This window comes from Salmo salar, unplaced genomic scaffold, assembly GCF_905237065.1.
Source record: "Salmo salar unplaced genomic scaffold, Ssal_v3.1, whole genome shotgun sequence".
Taxonomy (NCBI): Eukaryota; Metazoa; Chordata; class Actinopteri; order Salmoniformes; family Salmonidae; genus Salmo; species Salmo salar.
Window position 1 is genome coordinate 64411 of NW_025550161.1, and position 24260 is coordinate 88670.

At 45.5% G+C, this 24260-nt stretch overlaps 1 pseudogene; it reads left to right on the forward strand.

Annotated features, from left to right (window-relative positions):
- LOC123739218 (carbohydrate sulfotransferase 12-like) overlaps window positions 1–18807 on the forward strand; it is a 50935-nt pseudogene extending 32128 nt beyond the window's left edge.
- The last annotated feature ends 5453 nt before the right edge of the window (window positions 18808–24260 follow it).

A 24260-nucleotide genomic window follows, 5' to 3' on the forward strand; every position in this document is an offset into this window, starting at 1 on the left:
TACGTTAGCTGGATAGTTAGCTGAAGTAGTGGGCAATCACTTTAGCTTTGCTAGCTGGCTGTCTAGCTACATAAGTTAGCTGGATAGTTAGCTGAAGTAGTGGGCAATCACTTTAGCTTTGCTAGCTGGCTGTCTAGCTACATAAGTTAGCAGGATAGTTAGCTGAAGTAGTGGGCAATCACTTTAGCTTTGCTAGCTGGCTGTCTAGCTACATAAGTTAGCTGGATAGTTAGCTGAAGTAGTGGGCAATCACTTTAGCTTTGCTAGCTGGCTGTCTAGCTACATAAGTTAGCAGGATAGTTAGCTGAAGTAGTGGGCAATCACTTTAGCTTTGCTAGCTGGCTGTCTAGCTACATAAGTTAGCTGGATAGTTAGCTGACGTAGTGGGCAATCACTTTAGCTTTGCTAGCTGGCTGTCTAGCTACATACGTTAGCTGGATAGTTAGCTGAAGTAGTGGGCAATCACTTTAGCTTTGCTAGCTGGCTGTCTAGCTACATAAGTTAGCTGGATAGTTAGCTGAAGTAGTGGGCAATCACTTTAGCTTTGCTAGCTGGCTGTCTAGCTACATACGTTAGCTGGATAGTTAGCTGACGTAGTGGGCAATCACTTTAGCTTTGCTAGCTGGCTGTCTAGCTACATACGTTAGCTGGATAGTTAGCTGAAGTAGTGGGCAATCACTTTAGCTTTGCTAGCTGGCTGTCTAGCTACATAAGTTAGCTGGATAGTTAGCTGAAGTAGTGGGCCAGTCACTTTAGCTTTGCTAGCTGGCTGTCTAGCTACATAAGTTAGCTGGATAGTTAGCTGAAGTAGTGGGCAATCACTTTAGCTTTGCTAGCTGGCTGTCTAGCTACATAAGTTAGCTGGATAGTTAGCTGAAGTAGTGGGCAATCACTTTAGCTTTGCTAGCTGGCTGTCTAGCTACATAAGTTAGCTGGATAGTTAGCTGACGTAGTGGGCAATCACTTTAGCTTTGCTAGCTGGCTGTCTAGCTACATACGTTAGCTGGATAGTTAGCTGACGTAGTGGGCAATCACTTTAGCTTTGCTAGCTGGCTGTATAGCTACATAAGTTAGCAGGATAGTTAGCTGACGTAGTGGGCAATCACTTTAGCTTTGCTAGCTGGCTGTCTAGCTACATAAGTTAGCTGGATAGTTAGCTGACGTAGTGGGAAACTGCTATTAAGTTGTCGTGTTGTTATCAGATTTATCCTGTTCCACCGTTTGCAGAATGCGTACTGGCATTTCAGTCGAGGGAATCTGGACACAATGTGGACAAAGTGGACACATTTAAATGTAGGTGTATGACATGTTCGGAATTCAATGATCAGAATACAAAAGCTGCATGAACCGTCAAGTCTAGAATTTATTTTTACATTTTAGTCATTTAGCAGATGCTCTATATCCAGAGCGACTTACAGTAGTGAACGCATAGATTTCATAGAATTATTTTCCTGTGCTGGCCCCCCCGTGGGAATCGAACCCACAACCCCTGGCGTTGCAAACACCATGCTCTGCCAACTGAGCTACAGGGCTCACGCAGGGCTCACGGCCAGAGAGAGCGTGCAGGCTGTGGAGCAGGGCTCACGGCCAGAGAGAGCGTGCAGGCTGTGGAGCAGGGCTCACGGCCAGAGAGAGCGTGCAGGCTGTGGAGCAGGGCTCACGGCCAGAGAGAGCGTGCAGGCTGTGCAGCAGGGCTCACGGCCAGAGAGAGCGTGCAGGCTGTGGAGCAGGGCTAGCGGCCAGAGAGAGCGTGCAGGCTGAGCTACAGGGCTCACGGCCAGAGAGAGCGTGCAGGCTGAGCTACAGGGCTCACGGCCAGAGAGAGCGTGCAGGCTGTGGAGCAGGGCTAGCGGCCAGAGAGAGCGTGCAGGCTGTGGAGCAGGGCTAGCGGCCAGAGAGAGCGTGCAGGCTGTGCAGCAGGGCTCACGGCCAGAGAGAGCGTGCAGGCTGTGGAGCAGGGCTAGCGGCCAGAGAGAGCGTGCAGGCTGAGCTACAGGGCTCACGGCCAGAGAGAGCGTGCAGGCTGTGCAGCAGGGCTAGCGGCCAGAGAGAGCGTGCAGGCTGTGGAGCAGGGCTAGCGACCAGAGAGAGCGTGCAGGCTGTGCAGCAGGGCTAGCGGCCAGAGAGAGCGTGCAGGCTGTGCAGCAGGGCTCACGGCCAGAGAGAGCGTGCAGGCTGTGGAGCAGGGCTCACGGCCAGAGAGAGCGTGCAGGCTGTGCAGCAGGGCTCACGGCCAGAGAGAGCGTGCAGGCTGTGCAGCAGGGCTCACGGCCAGAGAGAGCGTGCAGGCTGTGGAGCAGGGCTAGCGGCCAGAGAGAGCATGCAGGCTGTGCAGCAGGGCTCACGGCCAGAGAGAGCGTGCAGGCTGTGGAGCAGGGCTCACGGCCAGAGAGAGCGTGCAGGCTGTGCAGCAGGGCTCAGGGCCAGAGAGAGCGTGCAGGCTGTGCAGCAGGGCTCACGGCCAGAGAGAGCGTGCAGGCTGTGGAGCAGGGCTCACGGCCAGAGAGAGCGTGCAGGCTGTGCAGCAGGGCTCAGGGCCAGAGAGAGCGTGCAGGCTGTGCAGCAGGGCTCACGGCCAGAGAGAGCGTGCAGGCTGTGCAGCAGGGCTCACGGCCAGAGAGAGCGTGCAGGCTGTGCAGCAGGGCTAGCTTGTGTGTGTGTGTGTGTGTATATTTGGTGTTGCTATACTTCACAAGTAGTCTTAGGGCAAGTATTTATTAGAGTCAAATATGCCACGGACCAAATAACCCCCCAATCATATTCAAGACAAATATTCCGCAGACCGACAATCATTCGTCCATGGACCGGCGCCGGTCCACAGTCCTGGGTTTGATAAAGACTGCTCTAGTGGTCTACAGTCCTGGGTTTGATAAAGACTGCTCTAATGGTCTACAGTCCTGGGTTTGATAAAGACTGCTCTAATGGTCTACAGTCCTGGGTTTGATAAAGACTGCTCTAGTGGTCTACAGTCCTGGGTTTGATAAAGACTGCTCTAGTGGTCTACAGTCCTGGGTTTGATAAAGACTGCTCTAATGGTCTACAGTCCTGGGTTTGATAAAGACTGCTCTAGTAGATTAAATGCTGTTTATCCTGCGTATCTTTTACAGCATGTCATTGCAGCCTCGTTGCTCCAGTGGTTTGCAAGTGATTTCCATTTTTTTCTAATGTTGTCAATTCTTTTGGGTCTTCATTTTAACTGTGCTCATCTCTCTTGTTTATGTCCTGTGCAACTATTCGCAATGCATCAGTGCAACAATGTTATCATGTGCGGCCAAAGTGATCACACCATCTCCTCAACTTTCCCAGACAGTTCATTCGACCTGATACTGTAGGCCTATTTTACGTTCAGCGATTGACCTTTCGCTAAGCACTGCCCAGAATTTTGGGGAACCAATGGCAGTGCTCCGTTTGATAGCAACTGGCACTAACAATTCTTACCAGTGCTGCTAATGTAATGACTTTGTCCCTATATTTAGTTACTTTGTCTCTATATTTAGTGACTTTGTCCCTATATTTATTTACTTTGTCTCTATATTTAGTGACTTTGTCCCTATAGTTAGCGACTTTTCAGACCCCTCCAGTGACTCTGTCTCTATATTTAGCGACTTTTCAGACCCCTCCAGTAACTTTGTCCCTATATTTAGGGACTTTTCAGACCCCTCCAGTGACTCTGTCTCTATATTTAGTGACTTTGTCCCTATATTTAGCGACTTTTCAGACCCCTCCAGTGACTTTGTCCCTCCTATATTTAGCGACTTTTCAGACCCCTCCAGAGACTTTGTCCCTATATTTAGCGACTTTTCAGACCCCTCCAGTGACTCTGTCTCTATATTTAGCGACTTTTCAGACCCCCTCCAGTGACTTTGTCTCTATATTTAGCGACTTTTCAGACCCCTCCAGTAACTTTGTCTCTATATTTAGTGACTTTGTCCCTATATTTAGCGACTTTTCAGACCCCTCCAGTGACTCTGTCCCTATATTTAGCGACTTTTCAGACCCCTCCAGTAACTTTGTCTCTATATTTAGTGACTTTGTCCCTATATTTAGCGACTTTTCAGACCCCTCCAGTGACTCTGTCTCTATATTTAGCGACTTTTCAGACCCCTCCAGTGACTTTGTCCCTATATTTAGAGACTTTTCAGACCCCTCCAGTGACTTTGTCCCTCCTATATTTAGCGACTTTTCAGACCCCTCCAGAGACTTTGTCCCTCCTATATTTAGCGACTTTTCAGACCCCTCCAGTGACTTTGTCCCTCCTATATTTAGCGACTTTTCAGACCCCTCCAGTGACTCTGTCCCTATATTTAGCAACTTTTCAGACCCCTCCAGAGACTTTGTCCCTATATTTAGCGACTTCTCAGACCCCTCCAGTGACTCTGTCCCTATATTTAGCGACTTTTCAGACCCCTCCAGTGACTCTGTCCCTATATTTAGCGACTTTTCAGACCCCTCCAGTGACTTTGTCCCTATATTTAGCAACTTTTCAGACCCCTCCAGTGACTTTGTCCCTATATTTAGCGACTTCTCAGACCCCTCCAGTGACTCTGTCCCTATATTTAGCGACTTTTCAGACCCCTCCAGTGACTCTGTCCCTATATTTAGCGACTTTTCAGACCCCTCCAGTGACTTTGTCCCTATATTTAGCGACTTTTCAGACCCCTCCAGTGACTTTGTCCCTTAAGTTAGTGACTTTTCAGACCCCTCCAGTGACTCTGTCTCTATATTTAGCGACTTTTCAGACCCCTCCAGTGACTTTGTCCCTCCTATATTTAGCGACTTTTCAGACCCCTCCAGTGACTTTGTCCCTATATTTAGCGACTTTTCAGACCCCTCCAGTGACTTTGTCCCTATATTTAGCGACTTTTCAGACCCCTCCAGTGACTTTGTCTCTATATTTAGCGACTTTTCAGACCCCTCCAGTGACTCTGTCTCTATATTTAGCGACTTTTCAGACCCCTCCAGTGACTCTGTCCCTATATTTAGCGACTTTTCAGACCCCTCCAGTGACTTTGTCCCTATATTTAGCGACTTTTCATACCCCTCCAGAGACTTTGTCCCTATAGTTAGTTACATGTCAGACCCTTCCAGTAACTTTTACCTTATATTTAGTAACTTTGTCACTATAGTTAGCGACTTTTTCTCATGATTAGGTAATTACTGGAGTCGGGCGTGTTAGCTGGGGCAAACTGTGATACCAATCAGGCCCCTGGGACTGGAATTACCCACCACTGCACTAGCACCTAGGTTGTTAATGAGACCGTTGGTAATTTTCTATAATGCCTGCTACAAGAAGTGAGTCATTATTATGTGCATTAATTTTCATAGACAAACTTGAAAGCCAGACCATGCAAATAAGCAGGTTAAAGTATTTGTATTAAATTAATAAAATGATTAGTGGGTCTTATGGTTGTGGAAGTATAATTTCACAACTCTTGAATTCATTAGATTTATTGCTGACTGTTGAAAAACTACATTGAGAAATGATTTTTAGGCCACATCGTCCAGCCCTAAATTCAATGGTTGGATCAATAACCAAGCCCCGCACCCTTAAAACTGTATTATTGATTAGGCCCATGTTAGGGTTAGGGTTAACTAACTAACTAACTAACTAACTAACTAACTAACTAATTAGCTAACCCTAACCCTGTGTTTTTAGACAAGAAAACAATTCTACCTCGGCTACAACCACACAATGCAATGAAGAAATGTATTATTGTCGTCAAGTGAGTAACACAATTATTGTCCAGGCTGTAAAATGCAGTTCTTTTCTTTTGAAATCATTTTTAATGCCGAAATAACTGCCTAAAGCCCTGATTAGACAATCATTTGGATCAGTTCTGGATCAGTTCTGGATCAGTTCTGGATCAGTTCTAGTTCTGGATCAGTTCTGGATCAGTTCTGGATCAGTTCTGGATCAGTTCTGGATCAGTTCTAGTTTTGTAACGATGTTTGTGTATCAGTGTGTGTGTTTGTGTATCAGTGTGTGTTTGTGTATCAGTGTGTGTGTGTGTATCAGTGTGTGTTTGTGTATCAGTGTGTGTGTGTGTTTGTGTATCAGTGTGTGTTTGTGTATCAGGTGTGTGTGTGTGTGTGTATCAGTGTGTGTTTGTGTATCAGTGTGTGTGTGTATCAGTGTGTGTGTGTATCAGTGTGTGTTTGTGTATCAGTGTGTGTGTGTGTGTGTGTATCAGTGTGTGTGTGTGTATCAGTGTGTGTGTTTGTGTATCAGTGTGTGTGTTTGTGTATCAGTGTGTGTGTTTGTGTATCAGTGTGTGTGTTTGTGTATCAGTGTGTGTGTTTGTGTATCAGTGTGTGTGTTTTAGAGGTCGGCCGATTATGGCCGATTAATTAGGGCCGATTTCAAGTTTGTGTATCAGTGTGTGTGTTTGTGTATCAGTGTGTGTGTTTGTGTATCAGTGTGTGTGTTTGTGTATCAGTGTGTGTGTTTGTGTATCAGTGTGTGTGTTTGTGTTTCAGTGTGTGTTTGTGTATCAGTGTGTGTGTTTGTGTATCAGTGTGTGTGTTTTAGAGGTCGGCCGATTATGGCCGATTAATTAGGGCCGATTTCAAGCTTTCATAATAATCGGTAATCTGCATTTTTTGGACGCTGATTATGGTCGATTACATTCCACTCCACGAGGAGACTGCGTGGCAGGCTGACCACCTGTTGCGCGAGTGCAGCAAGAAGCCAAGGTAAGTTGCTAGCTAGCATTAAACTTATCTTATAAAAAACTATCGATCTTAACATAATCACTAGTTAACTACACATGGTTGATGATATTACCAGGTTAACTAGCTTGTCCTGCGTTGCATATAATCGATGCGGTGCCTGTTAATTTCTCATCGAATCACAGCCCACTTCGCCAAACGGGTGATGATTTAACAAGCGCATTGGCGAAAAAAAGCAGTGCCGTTGTACCAATATGTACCTAACCATAAACATCAATGTCTTTCTTTAAAATCAATACACAAGTATATATTTTTAAACCTGCATATTTAGTTAATATTGCCTGCTAACATTAATTTATTTTAACTGGGGAAATTGTGTCACTTCTCTTGCGTTCAGTGCAGCAGAGTCGGGGTAAATGCAGCAGTTTGGGCCGCCTGGCTCGCTGAGAACTGTGCAAAGACCATTTATTCCTAACAAAGGCAGTAATTAATTTGCCAGAATTGTACATAATTATGACATAACATTGAAGGTTGTACAGTGTAACAGGAATATTTTGACTTAAATAATGCAAAAAACAAAGTGTTGGAGAAGAAAGTAAAAGTGCAATATGAGCCATGTGAGAAAGCTAACGTTTAAGTTCCTCGCTCAGAACATGAGAACATATGAAAGCTGGTGGTTCCTTTTAACATGAGTCTTCAATATTTCCCAGGTAAGAAGTTTTAGGTTGTAGTTATTATAGGAAATATAGGACTATTTCTCTCTATACCATTTGTTAGTGCTACATTTAGCTGTGGTTTGGGTTTATGTGACATTATATGCTAGCTTGAAAAATGGGTGTCTGATTATTTCTGGCTTGGTACTCTGCTGACATAATCTAATGTTTTGCTTTCGTTGTAAAGCCTTTTTGAAATCGGACAGTGTGGTTAGATTAACGAGAGTCTTGTCTTTAAAATGGTGTAAAATAGTCATATGTTTGAAAAATGGAAGGTTTTGCATTTCTAAGGTATTTGAATAACGCGCCACAGGATTACACTGGCTGTTGAGTAGGTGGGACGTCCCACCTAGCCCATATATAACAGTGTGTGTGTGTGTGTGTGTGTGTGTATCAGTGTGTGTGTGTGTGTGTGTGTGTGTGTGTGTGTGTGTGTGTGTGTGTGTGTGTGTGTGTGTGTGTGTGTGTGTGTGTGTGTGTGTGTGTGTGTATCAGTGTGTGTGTGTGTGTGTGTGTGTGTGTGTGTGTGTGTGTGTGTGTGTGTGTGTGTGTGTGTATAACATTGTGTGTGTGTGTGTGTGTGTGTGTGTGTGTGTGTGTGTGTGTGTGTGTGTAACAGTGTGTGTATCTGTGTGTGTGTGTGTGTGTGTGTGTAACAGTGTGTGTATCAGTGTGTGTGTGTGTGTGTGTGTGTGTGTGTGTGTGTGTGTGTGTGTGTGTGTGTCTCTGTGTGTGTGTGTGTTGTGTGTGTGTGTAACAGTGTGTGTGTGTGTGTGTGTGTGTGTGTGTGTGTGTGTATCTGTGTGTGTGTGTGTGTGTGTGTGTGTACAGTGTGTGTGTGTGTGTGTGTGTGTGTGTGTGTGTGTGTGTAACAGTGTGTGTATCTGTGTGTGTGTGTGTGTGTGTGTGTGTGTGTGTGTGTGTGTGTACAGTGTGTGTGTGTGTGTGTGTGTGTGTGTGTAACAGTGTGTGTATCTGTGTGTGTGTGTGTGTGTGTGTGTGTAACAGTGTGTGTATCTGTGTGTGTGTAGTGTGTGTGTGTGTGTGTAACAGTGTGTGTATCTGTGTGTGTGTAGTGTGTGTGTGTGTGTGTAACAGTGTGTGTATCTGTGTGTGTGTAGTGTGTGTGTGTGTGTGTGTGTGTGTGTAACAGTGTGTGTATCTGTGTGTGTGTAGTGTGTGTGTGTGTGTGTGTATCAGTGTGTGTGTGTGTGTGTGTGTAACAGTGTGTGTATCTGTGTGTGTGTAGTGTGTGTGTGTGTGTGTGTAACAGTGTGTGTGTGTGTGTGTGTGTGTGTGTGTGTGTGTGTGTGTGTGTGTGTAACAGTGTGTGTATCTGTGTGTGTGTTCAGGGCGTCACCATGGGGAAGTGGAGGTTGTTCAGCGTCTCTGTGGTTCTGGGTTCAGTCTTTATGATCCTGTTGATGATTCTCTACTGGGACGACGTTGGCGCCTCTCACCTTTACCTGCCCGCCCTCTCCCCCCGGCCCGCCCCTCACCACCCCGCCACACACCCCTCCTTCCTCTCCGACATCAACGCCTTCGTAAACCAGTTCCTGGAGGGGACCAATGATCCTACAGATTCCGCCCCCCCAGACTCTGCCAACCAATCAGAGCGCGCCGAGGAGCGGTACGTGCCCCGGAGGGAGTGGAAGGTCCATCTGACGCCCATCGACCCCGAGAAACGACTAGGACAGGTAACTCTAACCTCTAGAAACGACTAGGACAGGTAACTCTAACCTCTAGAAACGACTAGGACAGGTAACTCTTACCTCCCTCTAGAAACGACTAGGACAGGTAACTCTAACCTCCCTCGAGAAACGACTAGGACAGGTAACTCTTACCTCTAGAAACGACTAGGACAGGTAACTCTAACCTCTAGAAACGACTAGGACAGGTAACTCTTACCTCTAGAAACGACTAGGACAGGTAACTCTAACCTCTAGAAACGACTAGGACAGGTAACTCTAACCCCCCTCTAGAAACGACTAGGACAGGTAACTCTAACCTCTAGAAACGACTAGGACAGGTAACTCTAACCTCTAGAAACGACTAGGACAGGTAACTCTAACCTCTAGAAACGACTAGGACAGGTAACTCTAACCCCCCCTCTAGAAACGACTAGGACAGGTAACTCTAACCTCTAGAAACGACTAGGACAGGTAACTCTAACCTCCCTCTAGAAACGACTAGGACAGGTAACTCTAACCTCTAGAAACGACTAGGACAGGTAACTCTTACCTCCCTCTAGAAACGACTAGGACAGGTAACTCTAACCTCTAGAACACGACTAGGACAGGTAACTCTAACCTCCCTCTAGAAACGACTAGGACAGGTAACTCTAACCTCTAGAACACGACTAGGACAGGTAACTCTAACCTCCCTCTACAACACGACTAGGACAGGTAACTCTAACCTCTAGAAACGACTAGGACAGGTAACTCTAACCTCCCTCTAGAAACGACTAGGACAGGTAACTCTAACCTCTAGAAACGACTAGGACAGGTAACTCTAACCTCCCTCTAGAAACGACTAGGACAGGTAACTCTAACCTCCCTCTAGAAACGACTAGGACAGGTAACTCTAACCTCCCTCTAGAAACGACTAGGACAGGTAACTCTAACCTCTAGAAACGACTAGGACAGGTAACTCTAACCTCCCTCTAGAAACAACTAGGACAGGTAACTCTAACCCCTAGAACACGACTAGGACAGGTAACTCAAACCTCCCTCTAGAAACGACTAGGACAGGTAACTCTAACCTCCCTCTAGAAACGACTAGGACAGGTAACTCCTAACCTCTAGAAACGACTAGGATAGGTAACTCTAACCTCTAGAACACGACTAGGACAGGTAACTCTAACCTCTAGAAACGACTAGGACAGGTAACTCCAACCTCCCTCTAGAAACGACTAGGACAGGTAACTCTAACCTCTAGAAACGACTAGGACAGGTAACTCTAACCTCCCTCTAGAAACAACTAGGACAGGTAACTCTAACCTCTAGAACACGACTAGGACAGGTAACTCTAACCTCTAGAAACGACTAGGACAGGTAACTCTAACCTCTAGAAACGACTAGGACAGGTAACTCCTAACCTCTAGAAACGACTAGGACAGGTAACTCTAACCTCCCTCTACAACACGACTAGGACAGGTAACTCTAACCTCTAGAAACGACTAGGATAGGTAACTCTAACCTCTAGAAACGACTAGGACAGGTAACTCTAACCTCTAGAAACGACTAGGACAGGTAACTCTAACCTCCCCTCTAGAACACGACTAGGACAGGTAACTCTAACCTCTAGAAACGACTAGGACAGGTAACTCTAACCTCTAGAAACGACTAGGACAGGTAACTCTAACCTCTAGAACACGACTAGGACAGGGAACTCTAACCTCTAGAAACGACTAGGACAGGGAACTCTAACCCCCCTCCGCTCTCTCTCCTCTCTCTCTCCCCTCCGCTCTTTCCCCCTCCTCTCTCTCCCCCTCCTCTCTCTCCCCTCCTCTCTCTCCCCTCCGCTCTCTCCTCCTCTCTCCCCCTCCTCTCTCTCCCCTCCTCTCTCTCCCCTCCTCTCTCTCCCCCTCCGCTCTCTCCCCCTCCTCTCTCTCCCCCTCTCTCTCCCCCTCTCTCTCCCCTCCTCTCTCTCTCCCCTCCGCTCTCTCCCCCTCTCTCCCCCTCCTCTGTCTCTCCCCTCCTCTCTCCCCCTCCTCTCTCTCCCCCTCCTCTCTCTCCCCACCCCTCCCTCTCCCCCTCCTCTCTCTCCCCCTCCGCTCTCTCTCCCCTCCTCTCTCTCCCCCTCCTCTCTCTCCCCACCCCTCCCTCTCCCCCTCCTCTCTCTCCCCCCTCCGCTCTCTCCCCCCCTCTCTCCCCCTCCTCTCTCTCCCCTCCCTTTCCCACCCCTCCCTCTCCCCCTCCTCTCTCTCCCCCTCCTCTCTCTCCCCACCCCTCCCTCTCCCCCTCCTCTCTCTCCCCCTCCTCTCTCTCCCCCTCCTCTCTCTCCCCCTCCTCTCTCTCTCCCCCTCCCTCTCCCCCCCTCTCTCCCACCTCCCTCTCCCCCTCCTCTCTCTCCCCTCCGCTCTCTCCCCCTCTCTCCCCCTCCTCTCTCTCCCCCTCCCTTTCCCACCCCTCCCTCTCCCCCTCCTCTCTCTCCCCCTCCTCTCTCTCCCCCTCCTCTCTCTCCCCACCCCTCCCTCTCCCCCTCCTCTCTATCCCCCCTCCTCTCTCTCCCCCTCCTCTCTCTCCCCCTCCTCTCTCTCTCCCCCTCCCTCTCCCCCTCTCTCTCCCACCCCTCCCTCTCCCCCTCCTCTCTCTCTCCCCTCCTCTCTCTCCCCCTCCTCTCTCTCCCCACCCCTCCCTCTCCCCCTCCTCTCTCTCCCCCTCCGCTCTCTCCCCCTCTCTCCCCCTCCTCTCTCTCTCCCCCTCCCTCTCCACCCCTCCTCTCTCTCTCCCCCCTCCTCTCTCTCTCCCCCTCCTCTCTCTCTCCCCCTCTCTCTCCCCCTCCTCTCTCTCCAGGAGAGGCGGCGGCAGCGTGTCCATGACCTCTGTCACCATGGTGATGACCTAGCTTTTCCGGGGAAGAACCGTTCATTTGACGACATCCCCAACAGGGAGCTGGATCACCTGATCGTCGACGACCGACATGGGGTCATATACTGCTACGTCCCCAAGGTACACACACACACACACACACACACACACACACACACACACACACACACTGCTAACTTTATATTGACTGTAGGTGGCCTGTACTAACTGGAAGAGGGTGATGATCGTGCTCAGTGAGAGGCTAATATAACCTGTATATATTGTATATATATTTATATTGACTGTAGGTGGCCTGTACTAACTGGTAGAGGGTGGTGATCGTGCTCAGTGAGAGGCTAATATAACCTGTATATATTGTATATATATTTATATTGACTGTAGGTGGCCTGTACTAACTGGTAGAGGGTGATGATCGTGCTCAGTGAGAGGCTAATATAACCTGTATATATTGTATATATATTTATATTGACCGTAGGTGGCCTGTACTAACTGGTAGAGGGTGGTGATCGTGCTCAGTGAGAGGCTAATATAACCTGTATATATTGTATATATATTTATATTGACTGTAGGTGGCCTGTACTAACTGGTAGAGGGTGGTGATCGTGCTCAGTGAGAGGCTAATATAACCTGTATATATTGTATATATATTTATATTGACTGTAGGTGGCCTGTACTAACTGGTAGAGGGTGGTGATCGTGCTCAGTGAGAGGCTAATATAACCTGTATATATTGTATATATATTTATATTGACTGTAGGTGGCCTGTACTAACTGGAAGAGGGTGGTGATCGTGCTCAGTGAGAGGCTAATATAACCTGTATATATTGTATATATATTTATATTGACTGTAGGTGGCCTGTACTAACTGGTAGAGGGTGGTGATCGTGCTCAGTGAGAGGCTAATATAACCTGTATATATTGTATATATATTTATATTGACTGTAGGTGGCCTGTACTAACTGGTAGAGGGTGGTGATCGTGCTCAGTGAGAGGCTAATATAACCTGTATATATTGTATATATATTTATATTGACTGTAGGTGGCCTGTACTAACTGGTAGAGGGTGGTGATCGTGCTCAGTGAGAGGCTAATATAACCTGTATATATTGTATATATATTTATATTGACTGTAGGTGGCCTGTACTAACTGGTAGAGGGTGGTGATCGTGCTCAGTGAGAGGCTAATATAACCTGTATATATTGTATATATATTTATATTGACTGTAGGTGGCCTGTACTAACTGGTAGAGGGTGGTGATCGTGCTCAGTGAGAGGCTAATATAACCTGTATATATTGTATATATATTTATATTGACTGTAGGTGGCCTGTACTAACTGGAAGAGGGTGGTGATCGTGCTCAGTGAGAGGCTAATATAACCTGTATATATTGTATATATATTTATATTGACTGTAGGTGGCCTGTACTAACTGGTAGAGGGTGGTGATCGTGCTCAGTGAGAGGCTAATATAACCTGTATATATTGTATATATATTTATATTGACTGTAGGTGGCCTGTACTAACTGGTAGAGGGTGGTGATCGTGCTCAGTGAGAGGCTAATATAACCTGTATATATTGTATATATATTTATATTGACTGTAGGTGGCCTGTACTAACTGGTAGAGGGTGGTGATCGTGCTCAGTGAGAGGCTAATATAACCTGTATATATTGTATATATATTTATATTGACTGTAGGTGGCCTGTACTAACTGGTAGAGGGTGGTGATCGTGCTCAGTGAGAGGCTAATATAACCTGTATATATTGTATATATATTTATATTGACTGTAGGTGGCCTGTACTAACTGGTAGAGGGTGGTGATCGTGCTCAGTGAGAGGCTAATATAACCTGTATATATTGTATATATATTTATATTGACTGTAGGTGGCCTGTACTAACTGGAAGAGGGGTGATGATCGTGCTCAGTGAGAGGCTGCTCCAGGACGGAGGCCCCTACAGGGGATCCACTGGCTGTTCCTCAGGAGATGGTCCACAACAGCAGCCTCCACTTCACCTTCAACAAATTCTGGAAACGCTACGGGAAGTTCTCACGACATCTGATGAAGGTCAGTTCACTGCTAATCTCTCTTACCTCCGACGCTAAACCCTGGTGGTGGTCAGTTCACTGCTAATCTCTCTTACCTCCGACGCTAAACCCTGATGGGGGTCAGTTCACTGCTAATCTCTCTTACCTCCGACGCTAAACCCTGATGGGGGTCAGTTCACTGCTAATCTCTCTTACCTCCGACGCTAAACCCTGGTGGTGGTCAGTTCACTGCTAATCTCTCTTACCTCCGACGCTAAACCCTGATGGTGGTCAGTTAGCCCTGATGGGGGTCAGTTAGCCCTGATGGTGGTCAGTTAGCCCTGATGGTGGTGGTCAGTTAACCCTGATGGTGGTCAGTTAGCCCTGATGGGGGTCAGTTAGCCCTGGTGGTGGTCAGTTAACCCTGATGGTGGTCAGTTAGCCCTGATGGTGGTCAGTTAGCCCTGATGGGGGTCAGTTAGCCCTGATGGTGGTCAGTTAACCCTGATGGTGGTCAGTTAGCCCTGATGGGGGGTCAGTTAGCCCTGATGGTGGTCAGTTAGCCCTGATGGGGGTCAGTTAGCCCTGATGGTGGTCAGTTAGCCCTGATGGGGGTCAGTTAGCCCTGATGGGGTCAGTTAGCCCTGATGGTGGTCAGTTAGCCCTGATGGGGGGTCAGTTAGCCCTGATGGTGGTCAGTTAGCCCTGATGGTGGTCAGTTAGCCCTGATGGTGGTCAGTTAGCCCTGATGGTGGTCAGTTAGCCCTGATGGGGGTCAGTTAGCCCTGATGGGGGTCAGTTAGCCCTGATGGGGGTCAGTTAGCCCTGATGGTGGTCAGTTAACCCTGATGGTGGTCAGTTAACCCTGATGGTGGTCAGTTAGCCCTGATGGTGGTGGTCAGTTAACCCTGATGGTGGTGGTCAGTTAACCCTGATGGTGGTCAGTTAGCCCTGATGGTGGTCAGTTAGCCCTGATGGTGGTCAGTTAGCCCTGATGGGGGTCAGTTAGCCCTGATGGTGGTCAGTTAGCCCTGATGGTGGTCAGTTAGCCCTGATGGGGGTCAGTTAGCCCTGATGGTAGTCAGTTAGCCCTGATGGTGGTCAGTTAACCCTGATGGGGGTCAGTTAGCCCTGATGGTGGTCAGTTAGCCCTGATGGGGGTCAGTTAGCCCTGATGGGGGTCAGTTAGCCCTGATGGTGGTCAGTTAGCCCTGATGGGGGTCAGTTAACCCTGATGGGGGTCAGTTAGCCCTGATGGTGGTCAGTTAACCCTGATGGTGGTCAGTTAGCCCTGATGGTGGTCAGTTAGCCCTGATGGTGGTCAGTTAGCCCTGATGGGGGGTCAGTTAGCCCTGATGGGGGTCAGTTAACCCTGATGGTGGTCAGTTAGCCCTGATGGGGGTCAGTTAGCCCTGATGGTGGTCAGTTAGCCCTGATGGTGGTCAGTTAACCCTGATGGTGGTCAGTTAGCCCTGATGGTGGTCAGTTAACCCTGATGGTGGTCAGTTAGCCCTGATGGTGGTCAGTTAGCCCTGATGGTGGTGGTCAGTTAGCCCTGATGGTGGTCAGTTAGCCCTGATGGTGGTCAGTTAGCCCTGATGGGGGTCAGTTAGCCCTGGTGGTGGTCAGTTAACCCTGGTGGTGGTCAGTTAGCCCTGATGGGGGTGGCCAGTTAGCCCTGATGGTGGTCAGTTAACCCTGATGGGGGGTCAGTTAACCCTGATGGTGGTCAGTTAGCCCTGATGGTGGTCAGTTAGCCCTGATGGGGGTCAGTTAGCCCTGATGGTGGTCAGTTAGCCCTGATGGTGGTCAGTTAGCCCTGATGGTGGTCAGTTAACCCTGATGGTGGTCAGTTAGCCCTGATGGGGGGTCAGTTAGCCCCTGATGGTGGTCAGTTAGCCCTGATGGTGGTCAGTTAGCCCTGATGGTGGTCAGTTAACCCTGATGGTGGTCAGTTAACAGCTGACTCATTAGGGTTTATTTTTATTTATTTATTTAACCTTTATTTAACCAATCAGTCTCCAGATCCTTCATCAGTGATTTAAAAACACCAATCGGGACCAAGTTCTTCCAGTTTAACAGTATTTTGTAAGGCGTTTCCAAGGCGATGGCGCAGGGTACATAAAAGCCCTTTTATACCCAAATTCAGTTCGGACATTTGGAACAGTTAGCAGGATAAAGTCCAGCGAACGAAGAGACGACCCACCACATTACTGAACAATAAAAAATATGAATCTATTATATAAATGTGTAAGTGATGTATTCAGCGCATTCGGAAAGTATTCAGACACCTTTTCCCACATTTTGTTACGTTACAACCTTATTCTAAAATTTATTAAATCGTTTTTTCCCCCTCCTCATCAATACCACATAATGACAAAGCAAAAACAGTTTTTAGAAATTCGTGCAAATATATTAAAAATTAAAAAATGTCAATGTCACATTTAAATAAGTATTCAGACCTTTTACTCTGTACTTTGTTGAAGCAGCTTTGGCAGCGATTACAGCCTCGAGTCTTCTTGGGTGTGACGCTACAAGCTCGGCACACCTGTATTTGGGGAGTTTCTCCCATTCTTCTCTGCAGATCCTCTGCAGCTCTGTCAGGTTGGATTTGGAGCGTCACTGCACAGCTATTTTCAGGTCTATCCAGAGATGTTCGATCGGGTTCAAGTCCGGGCTCTGGCTGGGCCCACTCAAGGACATTCAGAGACTTGTCCTGAAGCCACTCCTGCGTTGTCTTGGCTGTGTGCTTAGGGTCGTTGTCCTGTTGGAAGGTGAACCTTCGCCCCAGTCTGAGGTCCTGGATCAGGTTTTCAGCAAGGATTTCTCGGTACTTTGCTCCGTTCATCTTTCCCTCGATCCTGACTAGTCTCCCAGTCCCTGCCGCTGAAAAACATCCCCGCAGCATGATGCTGCCACCACCATGCTTCACCGTAGGGATGGTGCCAGGTTTCCTCCAGATATGAAGCTTGGCATTCAGCCAAAATAGTTCAATCTTGGTTTCATCAGACCAGAGAATCTTGTTTCTCATGGTCTGAGAGTCTTTAGGTGCCTTTTGGCAAACTCCAAGTGGGCTGTCATGTGCCTTTTACTGAGGAGTGGCTTCCGTCTGGCCACTCTACCATAAAGGCCTGATTAGTGCAGTGCTGCAGAGATGGTTGTCCTTCTGGAAGGTTCTCCCATCTCCACAGAGGAACTCTGGAGCTCTGTTAGAGTGACCATCGGGTTCTTGGTCACCTCCCTGACCAAGGCCCTTCTCCCCCGATTGCTCAGTTTGGCCGGGCGGCCAGCTCTAGGAAGAGTCTTGGTGGTTCCAAACTTCTTCCATTTAAGAACGATGGAGGCCACTGTGTTCTTGGGGACCTTCAATGCTGCAGAAATGTTTTGGTACCCTTCCCCAGATCTGTGCCTCGACACAATCCTGTCTCTGAGCTCTACGGACAATTCCTTCGACCTCATGGCTTGGTTTTTTGCTCTGACATGCACTGTAAACTGTGGGACCTTATATAAACAGGTGTGTGCCTTTCCAAATCATGTCCAATCAATTGAATTTACCACAGGTGGACTCCAATCAAGTTGTAGAAACATCTCAAGGATGATCAATGGAAACAGGATGCACCTGAGCTCCATTTCGAGTCTCATAGCGAAGGGTCTGAATACTTATGTAAATAAGGTTTTACTGTTTTTTATTTGTAATACATTTGAAAACATTTCTAAAAACCTCTATCAACTGGTACCTTTGTCATTATGGGGTATTGTGTGTAGATTGATGGGAGGAAAAAAGAATATTTGATCAATCTTAAAATAAGGCTGTAACGTAACAAAATGTGAATACTTTCTGAATGCACTGTGTATTTGGGTTAGGGGTTAGGGTTAGGGGTTAAGGGTTAGGGGTTAGGGTTAGGGGTTAAGGGTTAGGGGTTAGGGTTAGGGGTTAGGGTTAGGGGTTAAGGGTTAGGGTTAGGGGTTAGGGTTAGGGGTTAGGGGGTTAGGGTTAGGGGTTAAGGGTTAGGGGTTAGGGTTGGGGTTAGGGTTAGGGTTAGGGGTTAAGGGTTAGGGTTAGGGGGTTAGGGTTAGGGGTTAGGGTTAGGGGTTAGGGTTAGGGGTTAGGGGTTAGGGTTAGGGGTTAGGTTAGGGTTAGAGTTAGGGTTAGGGGTTAGGGTTAGGAGTTAGGAGTTAGGGGTTGGGGTTAGGGGTTTAGGGTTAGGGGTTAAGGGTTAGGGTTAGGGGTTGGGGTTAGGGGTTAGGGTTAGGGGTTAGGCTTAGGGGTTAGAGTTAGGGGTTAGGGGTTAGGTTTAATAAAGGTGGTTTGTTTGTTTGTCAAGGTGAAGCTCCAGAAGTACACCAAGTTCCTGTTTGTCAGAGATCCGTTCGTCCGCCTCATCTCGGCGTATCGGAACAAGTTCGAGCAGCCCAACGAGGAGTTCTACCGCCGATTCGCTCTGCCCATGCTCCGTCGCTACGGTAACCACTCTGAACCTCCCGCGGCAGCGGCGATGCGTTCCTGCGGGGAATCCGCCCTTCCTTCTCAGAGTTTGTCCAATACCTACTGGACCCCCAGACGGAGAGCGAAGCCCCTTTCAACGAGCACTGGAGACAGGTCTACCGGCTCTGCCACCCCTGTCAAATACAGGTAATATATAACAACAATACTACATTTATTTATCCAATGTCTAAGAAGAAGAAGTGTTTTGGCAGAAGTAAACAACCAAGATCCACCTTCTGGTGGAAGAAGAGTGAACTCTTGTCATCTAACTAATGTGGAGCCCAACGTTCTGCATTTATTAGACCAGCAAACATCAGTCCCCACTACTTTACAAATAACATGGATTATACTATTCTACCAGTCTGGAATAGGGGGACAGGTCCATAAAACAGGACTGATTGGTCCTCAATAACATGGATTATACTATTCTACCAGTCTGCAATAGGGGGACAGGTCCATAAAACAGGACTGATTGGTCCTCAATAACATGGATTATACTATTCTACCAGTCTGCAATAGGGGACAGGTCCATAAAACAGGACTGATTGGTCCTCAATAACATGGATTATACTATTCTACCAGTCTGCAATAGGGGACAGGTCCATAAAACAGGACTGATTGGTCCTCAATAACATGGATTATACTATTCTACCAGTCTGGAATAGGGGGACAGGTCCATAAGACAGGACTGATTGGTCCTCAATAACATGGATTATACTATTCTACCAGTCTGCAATAGGGGGACAGGTCCATAAGACAGGACTGATTGGTCCTGGTCCTCAATAACATGGATTATACTATTCTACCAGTCTGGAATAGGGGGACAGGTCCATAAGACAGGACTGATTGGTCCTCAATAACATGGATTATACTATTCTACCAGTCTGGAATAGGGGGACAGGTCCATAAAACAGGACTGATTGGTCCTCAATAACATGGATTATACTATTCTACCAGTCTGGAATAGGGGGACAGGTCCATAAGACAGGACTGATTGGTCCTCAATAACATGGATTATACTATTCTACCAGTCTGCAATAGGGGGACAGGTCCATAAGACAGGACTGATTGGTCCTCAATAACATGGATTATACTATTCTACCAGTCTGGAATAGAGGGATAGGTCCATAAAACAGGACTGATTGGTCCTGGTCCTCAATAACATGGATTATACTATTCTACCAGTCTGCAATAGGGGGACAGGTCCATAAGACAGGACTGATTGGTCCTCAATAACATGGATTATACTATTCTACCAGTCTGCAATAGGGGGACAGGTCCATAAGACAGGACTGATTGGTCCTCAATAACATGGATTATACTATTCTACCAGTCTGCAATAGGGGGACAGGTCCATAAAACAGGACTGATTGGTCCTGGTCCTCAATAACATGGATTATACTATTCTACCAGTCTGCAATAGGGGGACAGGTCCATAAGACAGGACTGATTGGTCCTGGTCCTCAATAATGTAATGTATACAAAAGACAAGCCTTTTCATCTACTAGACTAGAATATAAGGGAAGACAAGTCTTTTCATCTACTAGAATATAAGGGAAGACAAGCCTTTTCATCTACTAGAATATAAGGGAAGACCAGCCTTTTCATCTACTAGAATATAAGGGAAGACCAGCCTTTTCATCTACTAGAATATAAGGGAAGACAAGCCTTTTCATCTACTAGACTAGAATATAAGGGAAGACAAGCCTTTTCATCTACTAGAATATAAGGGAAGACCAGCCTTTTCATCTACTAGAATATAAGGGAAGACAAGCCTTTTCATCTACTAGACTAGAATATAAGGGAAGACAAGCCTTTTCATCTACTAGAATATAAGGGAAGACAAGCCTTTTCATCTACTAGAATATAAGGGAAGACAAGCCTTTTCATCTACTAGACTAGAATATAAGGGAAGACAAGCCTTTTCATCTACTAGACTAGAATATAAGGGAAGACCAGCCTTTTCATCTACTAGACTAGAATATAAGGGAAGACCAGCCTTTTCATCTACTAGAATATAAAGGAAGACAAGCCTTTTCATCTACTAGACTAGAATATAAGGGAAGACAAGCCTTTTCATCTACTAGAATATAAGGGAAGACCAGCCTTTTCATCTACTAGAATATAAGGGAAGACCAGCCTTTTCATCTACTAGACTAGAATATAAGGGAAGACAAGCCTTTTCATCTACTAGAATATAAGGGAAGACAAGCCTTTTCATCTACTAGAATATAAGGGAAGACAAGCCTTTTCATCTACTAGACTAGAATATAAGGGAGGACAAGCCTTTTCATCTACTAGACTAGAATATAAGGGAAGACCAGCCTTTTCATCTACTAGAATATAAGGGAAGACAAGCCTTTTCATCTACTAGACTAGAATATAAGGGAAGACAAGCCTTTTCATCTACTAGAATATAAGGGAAGACCAGCCTTTTCATCTACTAGACTAGAATATAAGGGAAGACAAGCCTTTTCATCTACTAGAATATAAGGGAAGACAAGCCTTTTCATCTACTAGACTAGAATATAAGGGAAGACAAGCCTTTTCATCTACTAGACTAGAATATAAGGGAGGACAAGCCTTTTCATCTACTAGACTAGAATATAAGGGAAGACAAGCCTTTTCATCTACTAGAATATAAGGGAAGACCAGCCTTTTCATCTACTAGAATATAAGGGAAGACAAGCCTTTTCATCTACTAGACTAGAATATAAGGGAAGACAAGCCTTTTCATCTACTAGAATATAAGGGAAGACAAGCCTTTTCATCTACTAGAATATAAGGGAAGACAAGCCTTTTCATCTACTAGACTAGAATATAAGGGAAGACAAGCCTTTTCATCTACTAGACTAGAATATAAGGGAAGACAAGCCTTTTCATCTACTAGACTAGAATATAAGGGAAGACAAGCCTTTTCATCTACTAGACTAGAATATAAGGGAAGACAAGCCTTTTCATCTACTAGACTAGAATATAAGGGAAGACAAGCCTTTTCATCTACTAGAATATAAGGGAAGACAAGCCTTTTCATCTACTAGAATATAAGGGAAGACCAGCCTTTTCATCTACTAGAATATAAGGGAAGACAAGCCTTTTCATCTACTAGAATATAAGGGAAGACAAGCCTTTTCATCTACTAGAATATAAGGGAAGACAAGCCTTTTCATCTACTAGAATATAAGGGAAGACAAGCCTTTTCATCTACTAGACTAGAATATAAGGGAAGACAAGCCTTTTCATCTACTGCTAGAATATAAGGGAAGACAAGCCTTTTCATCTACTAGCCTTTCATCCACTAGAATATAAGGGAAGACAAGCCTTTTCATCTACTAGACTAGAATATAAGGGAAGACAAGCCTTTTCATCTACTGACTAGAATATAAGGGAAGACAAGCCTTTTCATCTACTAGAATATAAGGGAAGACAAGCCTTTTCATCTAAGACTAGAATATAAGGGAAGACAAGCCTTTTCATCTACTAGAATATAAGGGAAGACCAGCCTTTTCATCTACTAGAATATAAGGGAGGACAAGCCTTTTCATCTACTAGACTAGAATATAAGGGAAGACAAGCCTTTTCATCTACTAGAATATAAGGGAAGACCAGCCTTTTCATCTACTAGACTAGAATATAAGGGAAGACAAGCCTTTTCATCTACTAGAATATAAGGGAAGACCAGCCTTTTCATCTACTAGAATATAAGGAAGACAAGCCTTTTCATCTACTAGAATATAAGGGAAGACCAGCCTTTTCATCTACTAGACTAGAATATAAGGGAAGACAAGCCTTTTCATCTACTAGACTAGAATATAAGGGAAGACAAGCCTTTTCATCTACTAGAATATAAGGGAAGACCAGCCTTTTCATCTACTAGAATATAAGGGAAGACAAGCCTTTTCATCTACTAGACTAGAATATAAGGGAAGACCAGCCTTTTCATCTACTAGACTAGAATATAAGGGAAGACAAGCCTTTTCATCTACTAGAATATAAGGGAAGACCAGCCTTTTCATCTACTAGACTAGAATATAAGGGAAGACAAGCCTTTTCATCTACTAGAATATAAGGGAAGACCAGCCTTTTCATCTACTAGAATATAAGGGAAGACAAGCCTTTTCATCTACTAGACTAGAATATAAGGGAAGACCAGCCTTTTCATCTACTAGACTAGAATATAAGGGAAGACCAGCCTTTTCATCTACTAGACTAGAATATAAGGAAGACAAGCCTTTTCATCTACTAGACTAGAATATAAGGGAAGACCAGCCTTTCATCTACTAGACTAGAATATAAGGGAAGACAAGCCTTTTCATCTACTAGAATATAAGGGAAGACAAGCCTTTTCATCTACTAGAATATAAGGGAAGACCAGCCTTTTCATCTACTAGACTAGAATATAAGGGAAGACAAGCCTTTTCATCTACTAGAATATAAGGGAAGACAAGCCTTTTCATCTACTAGACTAGAATATAAGGGAAGACAAGCCTTTTCATCTACTAGACTAGAATATAAGGGAAGACCAGCCTTTTCATCTACTAGACTAGAATATAAGGGAAGACAAGCCTTTTCATCTACTAGACTAGAATATAAGGGAAGACCAGCCTTTTCATCTAACTAGAATATAAGGGAAGACAAGCCTTTTCATCTACTAGACTAGAATATAAGGGAAGACAAGCCTTTTCATCTACTAGAATATAAGGGAAGACAAGCCTTTTCATCTACTAGAATATAAGGGAAGACAAGCCTTTTCATCTACTAGAATATAAGGGAAGACAAGCCTTTTCATCTACTAGAATATAAGGGAAGACAAGCCTTTTCATCTACTAGAATATAAGGGAAGACAAGTCTTTTCATCTACTAGAATATAAGGGAAGACGAGCCTTTTCATCTACTAGACTAGAATATAAGGGAAGACAAGCCTTTTCATCTACTAGAATATAAGGGAAGACCAGCCTTTTCATCTACTAGACTAGAATATAAGGGAAGACAAGCCTTTTCATCTACTAGAATATAAGGGAAGACCAGCCTTTTCATCTACTAGACTAGAATATAAGGGAAGACAAGCCTTTTCATCTACTAGAATATAAGGGAAGACAAGCCTTTTCATCTACTAGACTAGAATATAAGGGAAGACAAGCCTTTTCATCTACTAGAATATAAGGGAAGACCAGCCTTTTCATCTACTAGACTAGAATATAAGGGAAGACAAGCCTTTTCATCTACTAGACTAGAATATAAGGGAAGACCAGCCTTTTCATCTACTAGAATATAAGGGAAGACAAGCCTTTTCATCTACTAGACTAGAATATAAGGGAAGACAAGCCTTTTCATCTACTAGAATATAAGGGAAGACAAGCCTTTTCATCTACTAGAATATAAGGGAAGACAAGCCTTTTCATCTACTAGAATATAAGGGAAGACAAGCCTTTTCATCTACTAGAATATAAGGGAAGACAAGCCTTTTCATCTACTAGAATATAAGGGAAGACAAGTCTTTTCATCTACTAGAATATAAGGGAAGACGAGCCTTTTCATCTACTAGACTAGAATATAAGGGAAGACAAGCCTTTTCATCTACTAGACTAGAATATAAGGGAAGACAAGCCTTTTCATCTACTAGAATATAAGGGAAGACAAGCCTTTTCATCTACTAGAATATAAGGGAAGACAAGCCTTTTCATCTACTAGAATATAAGGGAAGACAAGCCTTTTCATCTACTAGACTAGAATATAAGGGAAGACAAGCCTTTTCATCTACTAGAATATAAGGAAGACAAGCCTTTTCATCTCCTAGAATATAAGGGAAGAC